The 14,790-nt window shown below is 47.5% G+C and overlaps 1 pseudogene; it reads right to left on the bottom strand.

The window, feature by feature from the left end:
- Positions 1 to 12,022, bottom strand: part of LOC107125789 — a 21,561-nt pseudogene extending 9,539 nt beyond the window's left edge.
- Between the last annotated feature and the right edge of the window lie 2,768 nt (positions 12,023 to 14,790).

Genomic DNA, 14,790 nt, shown 5'->3' on the forward strand with positions numbered 1-14,790 from the left:
GAGACGCCAGTCCGCGGGTCTGTGGGCGGGAGGGAGGGAGGGAGAGAGAGAGGGAGGGAGGCATGGCGGCCAGGGGATTGGCCCCCCTCCTGAGCGACAGAGCAGGGGCCCAAAGCCTGGGAAGGCGTGTGGAAGAGTTCACACCAAAACTCAAATATATATAAGGAGAGAAGAGATGCGCAATCATGGATCCTCTATTGGCAATTACGTACTCCACTATCCCCTACTGAACAACAAACCTTGTGGTGGTTTTACTGCAGAAACTGCCCTGTGGAAACGTTGGGTTCCTCAAAGCCATGTCCAACAATCCCCTATGGGCAAGCCTACTCTCCATTATTCCCTGTGGGCAATCGCTTGTCCTTAGTTTTAGTACGTCCCAATATAAAATGATTAACAATCTATCCTGGACAAAATCTAGTATCCAACCCCCAAGCAGGGATGCGGCTGGCGGGGCTCCCCCACCTTCGCCTACCAGCCGCCCGGCGGATCAGGATCCCCCGAGGGAGGCCGCCCAGAAAAGAGCCGCCTTGCAAGCCCCGCCGACCCGCCAGGCAGCCGCCCCAGGACCGTGGCTAACAAAGGGAAACACCCGCAGAACGGAACCCCCTTTGGGAAGGATTTAAACACACGCACCCCTCCCCCAAAAACGCCAGAACCGAATTTCTGTCTTCCGAGACTGAATGGAACTACTTGAGAGTAAGCCTCCCCAGGCTCCGGCTGCAAGGCTTCCCGGCTTTGGCGCATCTGCAGCCCTCCCGGCTCTCTTGCCCTCGCCACTCTCCCCTCCCTTGCTCGGCCTCTCTGCCCCCTAGCAAACAGCTCGGCGGCTTTAACCCTTTCTCTGCTGCAGCCCCACGAAAAAAAGCTTCCGGCGGGCAGGGCGATGGGCGCCGGGGCAGCCGGGGGGGCCTCTGTGCCAGACAAGGGCTCTTTGGGGAGGGCGCAGGGCGCTTCGCGAAGGGGTCTGGCTGGGCGGCGTCCAGAGAGTAACGTCGGCTCTTCCCACCCCCCGCCCTGCAGAGGAATAAACTTTCAAGTGCTGAATAAACTCCCCGCTTGCAGCCCCACAGAGAGAAGGGGGGAGAGGGAAATCCCTCCCTCCCTCCCTTGGAAGCAAGCAAGCAAGCAAACCGGGAAGAGCTTCCCCTCCCCCGCGCAATTTAGGAGCAGGTGGGGAGGGGGACTGTTCCGTTTCGCGTGTGTGTGTGTGTGTGTGGGGGGGAGGTATCTGAAGCCGCAGACTGGTCTTTGGTGCGGGAGGGGGGCTTCGCGCAAGGGAGCCGCAGAGCAGAGAAGGAAAGGATCGCATGGTTTAAGGGAGGGGTCAGGTGGGCTTGGCAATCTCCCTGTGGGGCCTGCAGGTCTCCCAGAATTATTTCCAATGGATCCCCAGGTGACAGAAAATGGAGAGAGCCCCCTTTCCATTTCTAACAGATGGGGAGGGGGTGGAGAAAGCTAACCCGCAGGGTTTGCATTCCTTATTCGTGAAGAGTAAAGCAGCACCTTAATTACAGTAATCCAATATTTAAAGGAGGTGTCAGCTTCTTAAGTCCAGCTCAGCATTGTAAATTCATAATCTCCTTCATAATGTCCTGGAATAAACCATAATCAATAAAACTCTACCTGAAGCTGCATGGAAAATAGTTATTATATTGGATTACATCTGAGGAAGACTTTAAAGGTGAAATGAGTTCACAACCGGGTACTCATTATGTTGGACTAGGTGTACTTTTTTTGCAGTATTGTATAAGTGAGAATAATGGACAAATTGTTGCAATTTTGTAGTTTTAGAAAAGCTATGTTAATCTTATAAATGTTCATATCACAGGGTTTGCTTGTGGTTTTTTCCTATGGATATCTGTGATCCCTTTTGTTTCATTTTATTTTCTAGGCATCTCTACTTTGCTTTTCTCCCCCAATGGGGACCCAAAGGAATTTAGAAGTATCATTTTTCTCACCTGTGTTTTTGTCCCCACATCAACTGTGCAGGGTATGTTACACTGAAAGAGTGACAGGTCCAAAGTCTCCCAGCAGCTTCCAAGGCAGAGTGGGGCTTATAAACGTGGGTCTCCCAGCAATGTTCCCTCTAAGCTGTGGAGTCTTGTGAGCAAAAATTCTACTTGGTGGGTTACTCACATTAAAGTTGTGAGCGAGCGATTTGTCTACTGCATAATTTAATTTGCTCTGGAGCCGTCCTTCCTGAGCTGAGACAAAAATGTGTGAGCTGTAGGCTAGAAAACTGTGAGCTAGCTCACACTAACTCAGCTTAGAGGGAACACTGTCTCCCAGGTGTTTGTCCCCATGCTCGAACCTCAGCACCATGGGGTGCATGTGTGTCTTCGTGGAAGGTCAGGTCTCTAAGTGGGAATGAACTGCAAGGGAAGTAGTGGGAGCAGACTTGAATTTGGAGGAGATGGGTATCAAGAATCCCTACTACAAGGGAATTCTTGGTATGGCTGGCAAAGCACAAATTTAAAAACCCCGAACCCTGGGGTTTCAGTCCACACACTCACCAAGTTGGTATCTGCCACAAGCCCCTTGGACTACCCAAACTGTCAGAACCTAAGGGGCAAGCTTCTACCTTTACTGGGGTTAATCAAGGAAGTCAACCCTGCAAGGTAGGCCACTTGGAGAATGAGTTTCCACAAACAATGAAACAGGAACGTGGTCACTTAAGGTCTAAGGTACTGGAATAGGATTCAAGCACTTGAAACAAAGAACACCCAAATATAGTCAAAGGATATTTATTAAAGTGTGCAAGATATTTCAAAAGAACACAGCAGTGTGAACTAAAACCCAAAAGGACTACAGTTAACATGACTAGCTACGTATTTGGACAGTAATTCATAGTTGTGAGGGGTTTCCCTTCTGGGCTGAAAGCAGGCAGCAATCCATCTCTCTCTCTGTTCAGAGAACAGGTGGCCAGGAAAAAGCCCGGTCCATTCGAGGTTAGCTCATCTCCTCATGGTAGCTTGTGTCTAGCTACAAGAAAAGAGCAGTAAAACTACACTTGTTAAGGCCTGAGTTCTGAGTGGGCTGGGGCCCTCAGCCCAGTCAAAAACCAGACCACTGAAGTTATGTTGACCTGAACCTAACAACACATGGCTCAGGAGGAGGCCTACTTTATGACGGGATTGAGGGGAAATCAGAACTCTAACACATCCCTTGATGTAGTCTGAATCACAGCAACAACTGAAGGAGTGTGAGATGCAGTGGCGCCAAGTCCTATCCTTGTAAAAAAAAGGGTTGTCTCTGTACCTGAATTGTTATTCAAAGGTCACAGGGTCAATCTGCCAACTCTTCGCCATCATCAGCCAGTTGATTTCCATTTGGTCTCTCGCCCCATGCCAGTCCTATAGATCAATATGTGGCCTGAATTGATTTTAATGAAAGAACAAGAAATTTAGGGTCACACACCCTAAATAATCCACTTTCAATGCCAGTTTGGTGTAGTGGTTAAGTGCATGGACTCTAATCTGGGAGAACCGGGTTTGATTCCCCACTCCTCCACTCGCACCTGGTGGATGACCTTGGGCAAGCCATAGTTCTGATAACAGCTGTTCTTGAAAAATGCTCTCTCTGCCCCACCTACCTCACAGGGTGTGTTGTGGGGAGGGGAAGGGAAAGGAGTTTGTAAGCCGCTCTGAGACACTTTTGGGTAGTGAAGGGTGGGGTATAAATCCAATCTCTTCTTCTTCTTCTTTACAACTGGGTATTTACTGTGTGAACTGGCACAATCCAATTCAAAAGTGCATTGAAAGTGGATTATTTAGTGTGTGACTGCAGCCATAGAATCACAGAGTTGGAAAGGGCCATACAGGCCATGTAGTCCAACCTCCTGCTCAATGCAGGATCAGCCCAGGGCATCCCTGACAAATGTTTGTCCAACCACTGCTTAAGGACTACCAGTGAGGGGGAGCTCACCACCTCCCTAGGCAGCTGATCCCACTGTTGCACAACTCTGACTTGTCAAAAAGTTTTCCCTAGTACCCAGCCGGTACCTTCCCACCCTTAGTTTAATCCCATGACTGTGAATCCTCTCCCCTGCTGCCAACAGGAACAGCTCCCTGCCTTCTTCAAAGTGACAGCCCTTCAAATATTTCGAGAAGAGGAGATTGGATTTATACCCCGCCCTTCACTCGGACTCTCAGAGCAGCTTACATACTCCTTTCCATTCCCTTCCCCCAACAGACCCTGTGAGGTAGGTGGGGCTGAGAGAGCTCTGAGAGAACTGCTCATGAGAGAACAGATCTGACAAAACTATGGCTTGCCCAAGGTCATCCAGCAGCTGAAAGTGGAGGAGTGGGGAATCAAACCTGGTTCTCCCAGATTAGAGTCCATATACTTAACCCCTATACCATACTGGTGATCATGTTCCCCCTCAACCTTCTCTTCTCTAGACTAAACATTCCCAAGTCCCTCAGCCTTTCCCCAAAAGGCTTGGTCTCCAGGCCCCCGATCATCCTCATCGCTCTCTTCTGCACCCGCTCCATTCTGTCCACATCATTTTTGAAGTGAGGCCTCCAGAACTGCACACAATACTCCAAGTGCAGCCTGACCAACGCAGTGTACAGTGGGACTATGACATCTTGTGACATCTAGATGTTATCCCTCTGCTGATATACCCCAAGGTCGCATTAGCCTTTTTTGTCTCCGCATCACACTGGCTGCTCTTTTTTTAAAAAGAAATTTATCTTTCATAATTAACAAACAAAACAGTCATACCTACATACATATATGGGGTCCCATTTACATCGTTATCTTGTCTAATATGTTACCTCATACAATATCTACTTGTACATTAAAAAAAATTCCACCATATAATTCTTCATATATTAAAAGTACATTCTCAGCTTACAGATACACACCTAACCAGTACACTCAAGATTGCTACAGCACAGAAATTGATTCCAGATTTTGATGCAATAGTTCAGAGAAAGAGAAGTTAGTTATCAAAGACTCTAAAATAAACACTGTAAGGCTACTACTTATTAAGCATGTTTGTGTACTGAGTAAAAAATAATATTGTTAATTGGGTTTGCCTATGTCCTTTGTAAAGTTTATATCTCTAGTACTGGCAATACATTCTATGACGCATATGGCAAAGCCAGACAAAGTGAAATTTATGTCATATCCCTGTACCAATTGAGTTCAACATTCCTCCCTGGGCTAAGAAGTTACATGTCTTTTCCTTTTGTGGGTTCTTTGATGCTGTTGAAGATGGCCTGGATCTCTTCCACATTAGGAGCATTCAAAAGCCTACTCACCTGTGTGGGTTCTTAGACACTTTTGAAGAGTCCCATTCTAACTGAATCCCTTTCCGCATACTGAGCATTCAAATGGCTTCCCCCTGTGTGAGTTCTTTAATGTTGTTGAAGAGTGCTACCATAACTGAATATGTTCCCACACTCTGAGCATTCAAAAGGCTTCTCACCTGTGTGGGTTCTCAGATGTTCTTGAAGGTGGCTATTCTGACTGAATCTCTTCCCACATTCTAAGCACTCAAAACGCTTTTCCCCTGTGTGGGTTCTCAGATGTTTATGAAAATTGCTATTCTGACTGAATCTCTACCAACACTCAAGACTATTCAGAAGGCTTCGCTCCTGTGTGGGTTCTCAGATGTTTTTGAAGACTGCTACTCTGACCGAATCTTTTCCCACACTCTGAGCATTCAAATGGCTTCTCCCCTGTGTGGGTTCTTAGATGACTTTCAAGATTGCCATTGTGACTGAATCTCTTCCCACACTCTGAACATTCAAAAGGCTTCTCCCCTGTGTGGGTTCTCAGATGTTTATGAAAATTGCTATTCTGACTGAATCTCTTCCCACAGTTTGAGCACTCAAAAGGTTTCTCCCCTGTGTGGGATCTTAGATGTTCTCGAAGAGTGGTACTCCGAATGAATCTCTTCCCACACTCTGAGCATTCAAAAGGCTTCTCCCCTGTGTGGGTTGTTAGGTGCTGCTGAAGATTGCTATTCTGCCTGAATCTCTTCCCACACTCTGAGCATTCAAAAGGCTTCTCCCCTGTGTGGGTTCTCAGATGTTCTTGAAAATAGGTATTCTGCCTGAATCTCTTCCCACACTCTGAGCATTGAAAATGCTTCTCCTCTGTGTGGGTTCTTCGATGCTGTTGAAGAGTGCTACCGTGACTGAATCGCTTCCCACAATCTAAGCACTCAAAAGGCTTCTCCTCTGTATGGGTTCTGAGATGTTTTTGAAGATAGCTATTCTGAATGAATCTCTTCCCACACACTGAGCACTCAAAAGGCTTCTCCCCTGTGTGGGCTCTTAGATGCTGCTGAAGATTGCTATTCTGCCTAAATTTCTTCCCACACTCTGAGCATTCAAAAGGCTTCTCCTCTGTGTGGGTTCTTCGATGCTGTTGAAGAGTGCTACCGTGACTGAATCTCTTCCCACAGTCTGAGCAATCAAAAGGCTTCTCCCCTGTGTGGTTTCTTAGATGAGTTTGAAGATTGCCATTCTGACTGAATTTCTTCCCACACTCTGAGCACTCAAAAGGCTTCTCCCCTGTGTGGGTTCTTTGATGACAGTGAAGATGGTCACTGTTGCTGAATCTCTTCCCACACTCTGAGCACTCAAAAGCCTTCTCCCCTGTGTGGGTTCTGAGATGAGTTTGAAGGCTGTTATTGTAACTGAATTTCTTCCCACACTCTGAGCACTCAAAAGGCTTCTCCCCTGTGTGGGTTCTTAGATGAGTTACAAGACTGCCACTGTGACTGAATCTCTTCCTACACTGTGAGCATTCAAAAGGCTTCTCCCCTGTGTGGGTTCTTTGATGAATTTGCAGATTGCCACTGTGACTGAATCTCTTCCCACACTCAAAGCATTCAAAAGGTTTTTCCCCTGCGTGGGTTCCTTGACACTGTTGAAGAGTGCTACTGTCACGGAATTCAAGAGGCTTCCCTCCTGTGTGGATTGTTCGATGCTGTTTAAGAAAGAAACTATGACTGAATTTCTTTCCATGCTCTGAGCATTCAAAAGTTTTCACCCCTGAGTGGTACGTTTGGTGCACAAAAAGCTGTGATCTGCATCTGAAGTTCTTTCCACACCGAAAGCATTTACATGCGTTTATTATACTGTGCTTTGAAAAATGTATATTACCCTTTTTTCCATCTAAGAACATCATTCCACTCTCTGAACAGATGAAGGACTTCTTTCTTGAATGAATTATTTGGTGTTGAAGGAGGTCTGATTTTTCTGAGAAGCTCTTGTCACAGTCAGAGCAGCTATAAGGTTTCTCTCGTGTATGTGTTCTTAAATGTCTAAGGAACTCTGATCTGCAAATCATGGTCCTTCCACACTTCAAGCACTGATGGGTCTTCTTTCCACTGTGCATTTCAAAATGGACATTATACTGGGCTTGATCGGATAAGTTCATTCCACACTCCAAGCATTTGTATGTTTCCTCCATCATGTGAACTATTTCTTGGAAATCTTCCCCTAGGCAAGGAATGGATTTATCCCTCTTCTTCACCCAGCGGCTGACTTTCTGCCTCTTAGGCCTGCCTTGAATCCCGACATTTCTTCTCCTATCGTCATTCTTGACTTCACCAGGAGATAGATGATGCAGTTCCTCAACCTCATTCCTCTGATCATCCCCTGCTGGAATAGAGAGAGAGAGAGAGAGAGAGAGAGAGCCTTTTAGAATCCACACAAAGAGGTCTGATCTTCACCTGAAATTCCAGCCACACTCCCAATTATTCCATATATTGCTGTTCAATATTTTGATTCCTGCATCATCCCAATGGCAGAAATTCCCACCTTTGGCACCTATGAAAGTTCCTTACCCAGAAAAGCCAGGCTCCCATAGATCTCCCACATGACTTCCCTGTAGAGAGCTTTTTCGCTCAGATCCAGAAGGGCCCACTCCGCCACAGTGAAATACACAGCTACCTCCTCAAAGGAAAATGGAAACTGAAAGAAAAAGCAGATTCCCTCATCAGAAATCATGCCAGGCAGAAACTACACTCTCGACGGGGGGTATTTGGTGAGGGTGCAGGATGTAGAGCTTGGTATGTGTAAAAGCAGTGCCATTCAGAGCCTTTCTTCCTCAGAAAGCAGGAGCGAAAGTGTCCGTGAGAAAGGAGTCAGGGCCCTGGCTATTCCCTGTTCATCCCCCCCTACCTGGACCAGAGGTCGAGGGGCTGTTTCCACTTCCATCTCTTCACTGCCTGCAAGGGAGACAAAATTGGAAGGAGGAATTTTAGCCTCAAATTCCTATTTTGTTTGTTTGTCTCAATCCTGCTTATGCATCCCCGTTCCCATGAACCTCAGGAGGTTACAAAAGCTGCCAACACATTTCAGACTCCTGTGAGACTTGGAATGTGCCCTGGGGCTCTAATGGTTGCAGCATCCCTGCTGGATCAGACCAAAAGCCCAGGCATGACTGTCTCCCGCCCGCAGAGCCTTCTTACTTCTCCTGAAGTCTGGAATGGCAGGAGAAAAAGAGTTGACTAGAAATCATGTGACACGACACATCGCCATCACATCCAGCCCTAAAACCATGTTATTTTAGCACATGCACTGATTCTCTGAAATCTCTAGAATACAACCAATGTGTTTCCAGAGCGTCTGCTGATGCTCTGACTTCACATCCAAGTATTTACCTGGACAAGACGTGAATATGACACCATGTCCACCCCGTGCTCTGCCTTCAAAACTCATGGGGTGGCAGGACATGGCCTGGAATCCCTAATCCAGTATCCTCTTTCTGACTGTGGCCCCCCAGATGCCCCTGAAAAGACTTTATGCAGAGACCCAGAACCGAAAGGACTGGCCCCTGTCAACGGGTTTTCTGAGATATGCTGCCTTAGAACATGGTGTGTTTGTGTGTGTGTGTGTTTGTATAAAGTGTTGTCAAATCACTGCTGACTTATGATGACTCCACTTATTCAAGGCAAGAGACATTCAGAGGTGGCATGCCATTACCTGCCTCTGCATAACAACCCTGAATTTCTTTGGTGGTCTCCCAATCCAAAAACTAACCAGGGCTGACCATTCTTAGCTTCTGAGCTCTGATGACATTGGACTAGTCTGGCCATCCAGGTCGGGAGAACGTGGAGGTTCCATGTATTCACCACGGGTAATAAGTACACCCAGATTTGTCTTCTTTTTCTTTTTTGAGCCACCTTGAGTCTTTCTAATGCATAGTGAGATATGCATAGTTCAATGAATGTAAATAAGAATGGAACTACTCTCCATGAATTGGTATACTTCTTAAAGAGGAGTGGCCATCATGACATCCTAGGGCACTATTTCCCAGAACCCCATTCTACATAGTCTGCAGAAGTACTTCCCCTTTCTGCTGTCCTGAACCTTCTGCCCAACAGCTTCACTACGTGCCCCGGTCCCATCAGGGCAGGAGGCTCCCTTACCACTTGACAGGGCATCTTGGGCATGGTCCTGGGCCTGCACCCTCTGACCTTCCTCTGACAGAGCTCCTTCTGCCTCAGAGAACTTTGGTTCCGCCTTCAGGGATCCTCCCCACATCTGAAACAGCCGCAAGGGAGAGGGGTAAGAGAAGGAATGGAACGGGCAGAAGAGATGGATCCTGACCCACTCCCAGACTCCTCATCCCTGACTCCACCACCAGAGTGGCTTTAACCACAGGGGCCAGAACCAAGGTTGGGTTTTCTTCCCAGGCTAGTGAATGATCTAGAGGTAGAAATATCGAACAAAAGGTGGGAACGATACACAGAAGAATTAGAAAAAAAAGAGATGAAAGGAGGACAGATTCTTTTCAAGAAGGAACTTTTGATGAAGAAGGAGGAAGAGTTTTAGAAAGGAAAACTGCATTGAGAGCAATTGGGAGAAGCAAATCACCAGGAGTAGATGGGATATCAGTAGAGCTATTCCACGCCACAGAAAAGGAGTCCATCAAAATCTTAACAAGAAAATGCTAGCAAAGATGGAAAACAAAACAACGGCCCACAGACTGGAAGACACAAACTTTACATTACAGTTCCATAAAACAGAGACGTCAAAGACTGTCACAACTATCGAACTATTGCATTAATTCCTCATGCAAGTAAAGTGATGCTCAACATTTTACAATAAGGACTGTTATCATATATCGAAAGAGAAATGCCAGATGTTCCAGGTAGATTCAGAAAAGGAAGAGGCACTTGTGAAGGATTAAGTGCTGTGTGTATGGGGTTTTGGGTGTGGCAGCAGTGTTCAAGCCTTTTATGATTTCTTCTTTTTTTAGGCCCCGTGGAGGGTAGAATACCCTCTTAGCAGGGTAGTAACAGCATGGTCAATTAAGGCTGGGATAGCTGCGGTGGCTCAAGTGGTTAAGACGCTGAACTGCAGGTTGTGGAAGGTCGGTAGTTCAGCAGTTCAAGACCCGAGTTTGCCGCATGACGGAGTGAGCTCCCGTCTCTAGTTCCAGCTCCTGCCAACCTAGCAGTTCGAAAGCAAGAAATTGCAAGTAGATAAATAGGTACCACTTCGGTGCCGGCCACATGACCACAGAAATGTCTTCAGACAGCGCTGGCTCTTTGGCTTTGAAACGGAGATGAGCACTGCAACCCTAGAGTAGGATTCGACTGGCTTTTGAGCAAGGGAACCTTTACCTTTACTTTAGCTTAATAAGTGGGGTGGATAGAGAGGGAGTAAGTTGGTGCAGTTACTATCAGTAACTAATTGTGTTGGAATAAGATACTGTGTCCTGTTTGAGTTAGGCTATGTTCAACCACTGCTGATTTTTCAGGTTGGCCCAGCGTGCAGTGTCTTTCATGTTCTTTTATTCTTGTCTGGATGCTACATCGGGACCACACAACGTAGCACAGTATCTTATTCCAAGACACTGAAATGCTGGACGACACATCCAATTACCATGTCAGATTACACAGGGAAGCCATTGAAATTCATAAACATAAACACAATTTCAACAGGAAAGAAGAGAGTTTAAAAATGAACAGGGCATAGTTTCCGGTCCTGAGAAAGAAGACAAAATGCTTTAGCACTACAGATAAGATTAGAATTTCAACAGCTGATCCATATGCCAAAGAACCTCCTCAGGATGGCTCCTCCATTAGCATGTCAGAGCCTGGGAAACTCCTGCAAGATAATGACTCAGCCATACCCCCACCTTCCTTAATAGATATAAATTCCCTGTCTACCATTTTCTTCTCACATGAACAAAGAGAGAACTCTATCGTTCGGTGTTATACCTCTGAGGATGCCAGTCACAGCTGCTGGTGAAACGTCAGGTAGTACAATGGTAAGACCACAGCCATACAGCCTGGAAACTCTACAGCAACTAATGAGCAAAGCTGACAGGAAGACAGTTGATTCTTTTGAAATGTGGTGCTGGAGGAGAGTTTAGCGTTTCTAGAAATACCATGGAACGCCAAAAACACAAATAGGTGGGTTCTAGATCAAATCAAGCCTCAACTCTCCTGTAAGCTAGAATGACTAAAATGAGGCGTTAGTATTTTGATGACTTTACGAGAAGACAGGAGTCACAGGAAAAGACAATAACGCTAAGAAAAGTTGAAGGCAGCAGGAAAAGAAACATGCAATGGATTGACTCAATCAAGGAAGCCACGGCCCTCGGTCTGCAAGTCCTGAGCAAGGCTGTTAACGAGGGTTGCCGTAAGTCGGAAGTGCCTTGATGGCAGTTCACACACACCCGCAGAGAATTGCCTGGTAGGAAGCCTTAGGATAAGGTCATTGCTTGAACGGAGTGAATGAAGCCCCCTCCCCTGCTGAGCCTGCCTCTCCTCCTCGGCCTGACTCAGGAGGAACCCTTCGGCCAGGGCCACTGCCTGGGAACTGGTCTCCGGCCCGCATCCTCTGACCCAGCACTGCACTTCCAGGGGCAGAATGGCCAGGAACTGCTCCAGGATCACCAGGTCCAGGATCTGCTTCTTGGTGCGCCTCTCTGGCTCCAGCCAGTGCCTACAGAGTCCATGGAGCTGGCTGCAAGCCTCTCGGGGCCCATCAGCCTCATGGTAGGGGAACTGTCGGAAGCGTCGGCTGCGTACGTCTGCAGACATAGTGTCCTGAACCAAGATCTCTGGCACAGCTCTTTCCCCAAATTCAGCACCACTCCCTGCTTGGATGGGATGGGGACCTTTCCTGGATGTCTTGCCAATTCCAGGGCCGTCTGGATCCTTCCCTTCCATCTCCTCCTCCTTTCTCTTGGGTTTCCTCTGACTTTGGAAAGACACACTTATTCACCTGGCTGTGAAGAGGGAGAGGGAAAGATATCAAAAAGGCAGAAAGAAAACAAAAGAGAACAGAATTATAGCACTGACCCTGGTGAAGAGAGACACCTAAGGACTACCCCAGTGGATCAGAGGGAGCGTCCTTGTTGTAGTTTTGCGGATCGGGATTAATGTCACTGTGTTATATTACATATCACAGTTTTTAAGATACGCCTGTTTGGTCCTACAGGCAACAAAAACAACACTGTTTCCCTTTTTTAAAATCGATTGTGGATGTTAAGAGTTTGGCTTCCGATTTCTGGGGATCAGTCAGTCTATGTGGGTACATCTCAAGGCTCTGAATGTATTTTGATTTTACAAAAGTCAGCACCCGCCTTTCAGCCCCTGCAAGGGACACCATGGTGGTGGCTATTTATTTAATCAAATTTATAACATGCTCCCTCTCCCTGGACTGGGACTCGAGGTGACTTCCAACATCTCAAATGTACTTGATAAAACAGTACAAAAGATTCAATAAATAAACTTTAAAAATATAAAAGGGACGTACTAAAACTAAGGACAGAGATTGCCCATAGGGAATACATGAGGGCCCATAGAGAATAATGGAGAGTAGGCTGGCCAGAGGGGATAGTGCAGTACATAATTGCCAATAGAGAATCCAAAATGGCCAATAGAGAATCCATGACTGCCCAAAGGAGAGGTTGCTTGCCCATAGGGGATAATGGAGTACATAATTGCCAATAGAGAATCCATGACTGCCCATAGGGAATAATGGAGAGGTTGCTTGCCCATAGGGGATAACAGAGTACATAATTGCAAATAAAGAATCCATAATGCCAAAAGAGAATCCATGACTGCCCATAAGGAATAATGGAGAGGACGCTTGCCCATAGGGGATAATGGAGTACATAACTGCCAACAGAGAATCCATGATTGCTCATAGGGACATAATTGCCAACAGAGAATCCATGATTGCCCAAAGGCAATATTGCCCAGAGGTCATTCCGGCTCTCCCAGCTCTCGTTAGGGGCTCTTTAAAAAGTTATGGCCGTGGGGGGGGGGGACGTTCCTCCTGTTAAGTATGCAACTCAACAAAAGTAAGTAATAAGTGATTCAGCTTTATTAAAGAACGAGAACTTCCAAGATCACACAACATCTGATGACACACCACAAAACGTTCCCCGCCTCCCTGAGCCCCGGGGTAGTGGCCTTGGACTCGTAGGGGCAAATTCTACTCATGTATTCCCTATGGGCAATCGCTTGTCCTTAGTTTTAGTACATCCCAATAAAGGTAAAGGTAAAGGTTCCCTTGCTCGAAAGCCAGTCGAATCCGACTCTAGGGTTGCGGTGCTCATCTCCGTTTCAAAGCCGAAGATCCAGCGCTGTCCGAAGACGTTTCCGTGGTCATGTGGCTGGCATGACTAGACACCGGGGTGCACAGAACGCTGTTACCTTCCCACCGAAGTGGTCCCTATTTATCTACTTGCAAACTTTCCCTTCCCCTCCCCACAACAGACACCCTGTGAGGTGGGTGGGGCTGAGAGAACTCTGACACAAACTGCTCTTTTTCAAGGACAGCTGTGCCAGAGCTTGTGACTGACCCAAGGTCACATCAGCAGGTGCAAGTGGAGGAGTGGGGAATCAAACCCGGTTCTCCCAGATTAGAGTCCGCACACTTAACCACTACACCACAAAAGATTAAATAAAAAAACTTTAAAAATACAAAATGATTAACAATCTATCCCGGAAAAAAAATCTAGTATCCAACCCCCAAGCAGGGACACGACTGTCGGGGCTCCCCCACCATCACCTACCAGCCGCCCGGGGGATGATCCGAGGGAGGCCGCCCAGAAAAGAGCCGCCTTGCAAGCCCCGCCGACCCGCCAGGCAGCGCCCCAGGACCGGACCGGGCCTGACAAAGGGAAACACCCGCAGAAGGGAACCCCGTTTGGGAAGGATTCAAACACACACGCACCCCTCCCCCCAAAACGCCAGAGCAGAACTTCTGTCTTCCCAGACTGAATGGAACTACTTGAGAGTAAGCCTCCCCACCCAGGCTCCGTCTGCAAGACTTTCCCCGCTTTTGCGACGAGTCTGCAGCCCTCCCGGCTCTCTTGCCCTCGCCACTCTCCCCTCCCTTGCTCGGCCTCTCTAGCAAACAGCTCGGCGGCTTTAACCCTTTCTCTGCTGCAGCCCCACGAAGAAAAAGGTAGTACCCTTTCCCGTCAAGACCCCGCGGGACTGGACTTCCGCCCGGCCCTATAATGCAGCTCAATGGGGCTCCTCTGGAGTCACTCTGCGCAGGGGGAGCGTGGATCAATAGCTTCCTATTGCCCCGCGGTAACAGCGTTCCGTGCGCCTTGGTGTTTAGTCATGCCGGCCACATGACCACGGAAACGTCTTCGGACAGCGCTGGCTCTTCGGCTTGGAAACGGAGATGAGCACCACATCCCTAGTCGGATTTGACTGGCTTTCGAGCAAGGGAAACCTTGACCTAAATAATATATGACTGAAGGAGCCTCCAGACGACCGTAGCTGAGATCCGTGTGGAACGACAGAGAAAGCTGCCTGAACACTCATGTTGATTTCTGCTTTCC

Source organism: Gekko japonicus, unplaced genomic scaffold (assembly GCF_001447785.1).
Source record: "Gekko japonicus isolate JY-2015 unplaced genomic scaffold, Gekko_japonicus_V1.1 scaffold3644, whole genome shotgun sequence".
In the NCBI taxonomy this organism is placed as follows: Eukaryota; Metazoa; Chordata; class Lepidosauria; order Squamata; family Gekkonidae; genus Gekko; species Gekko japonicus.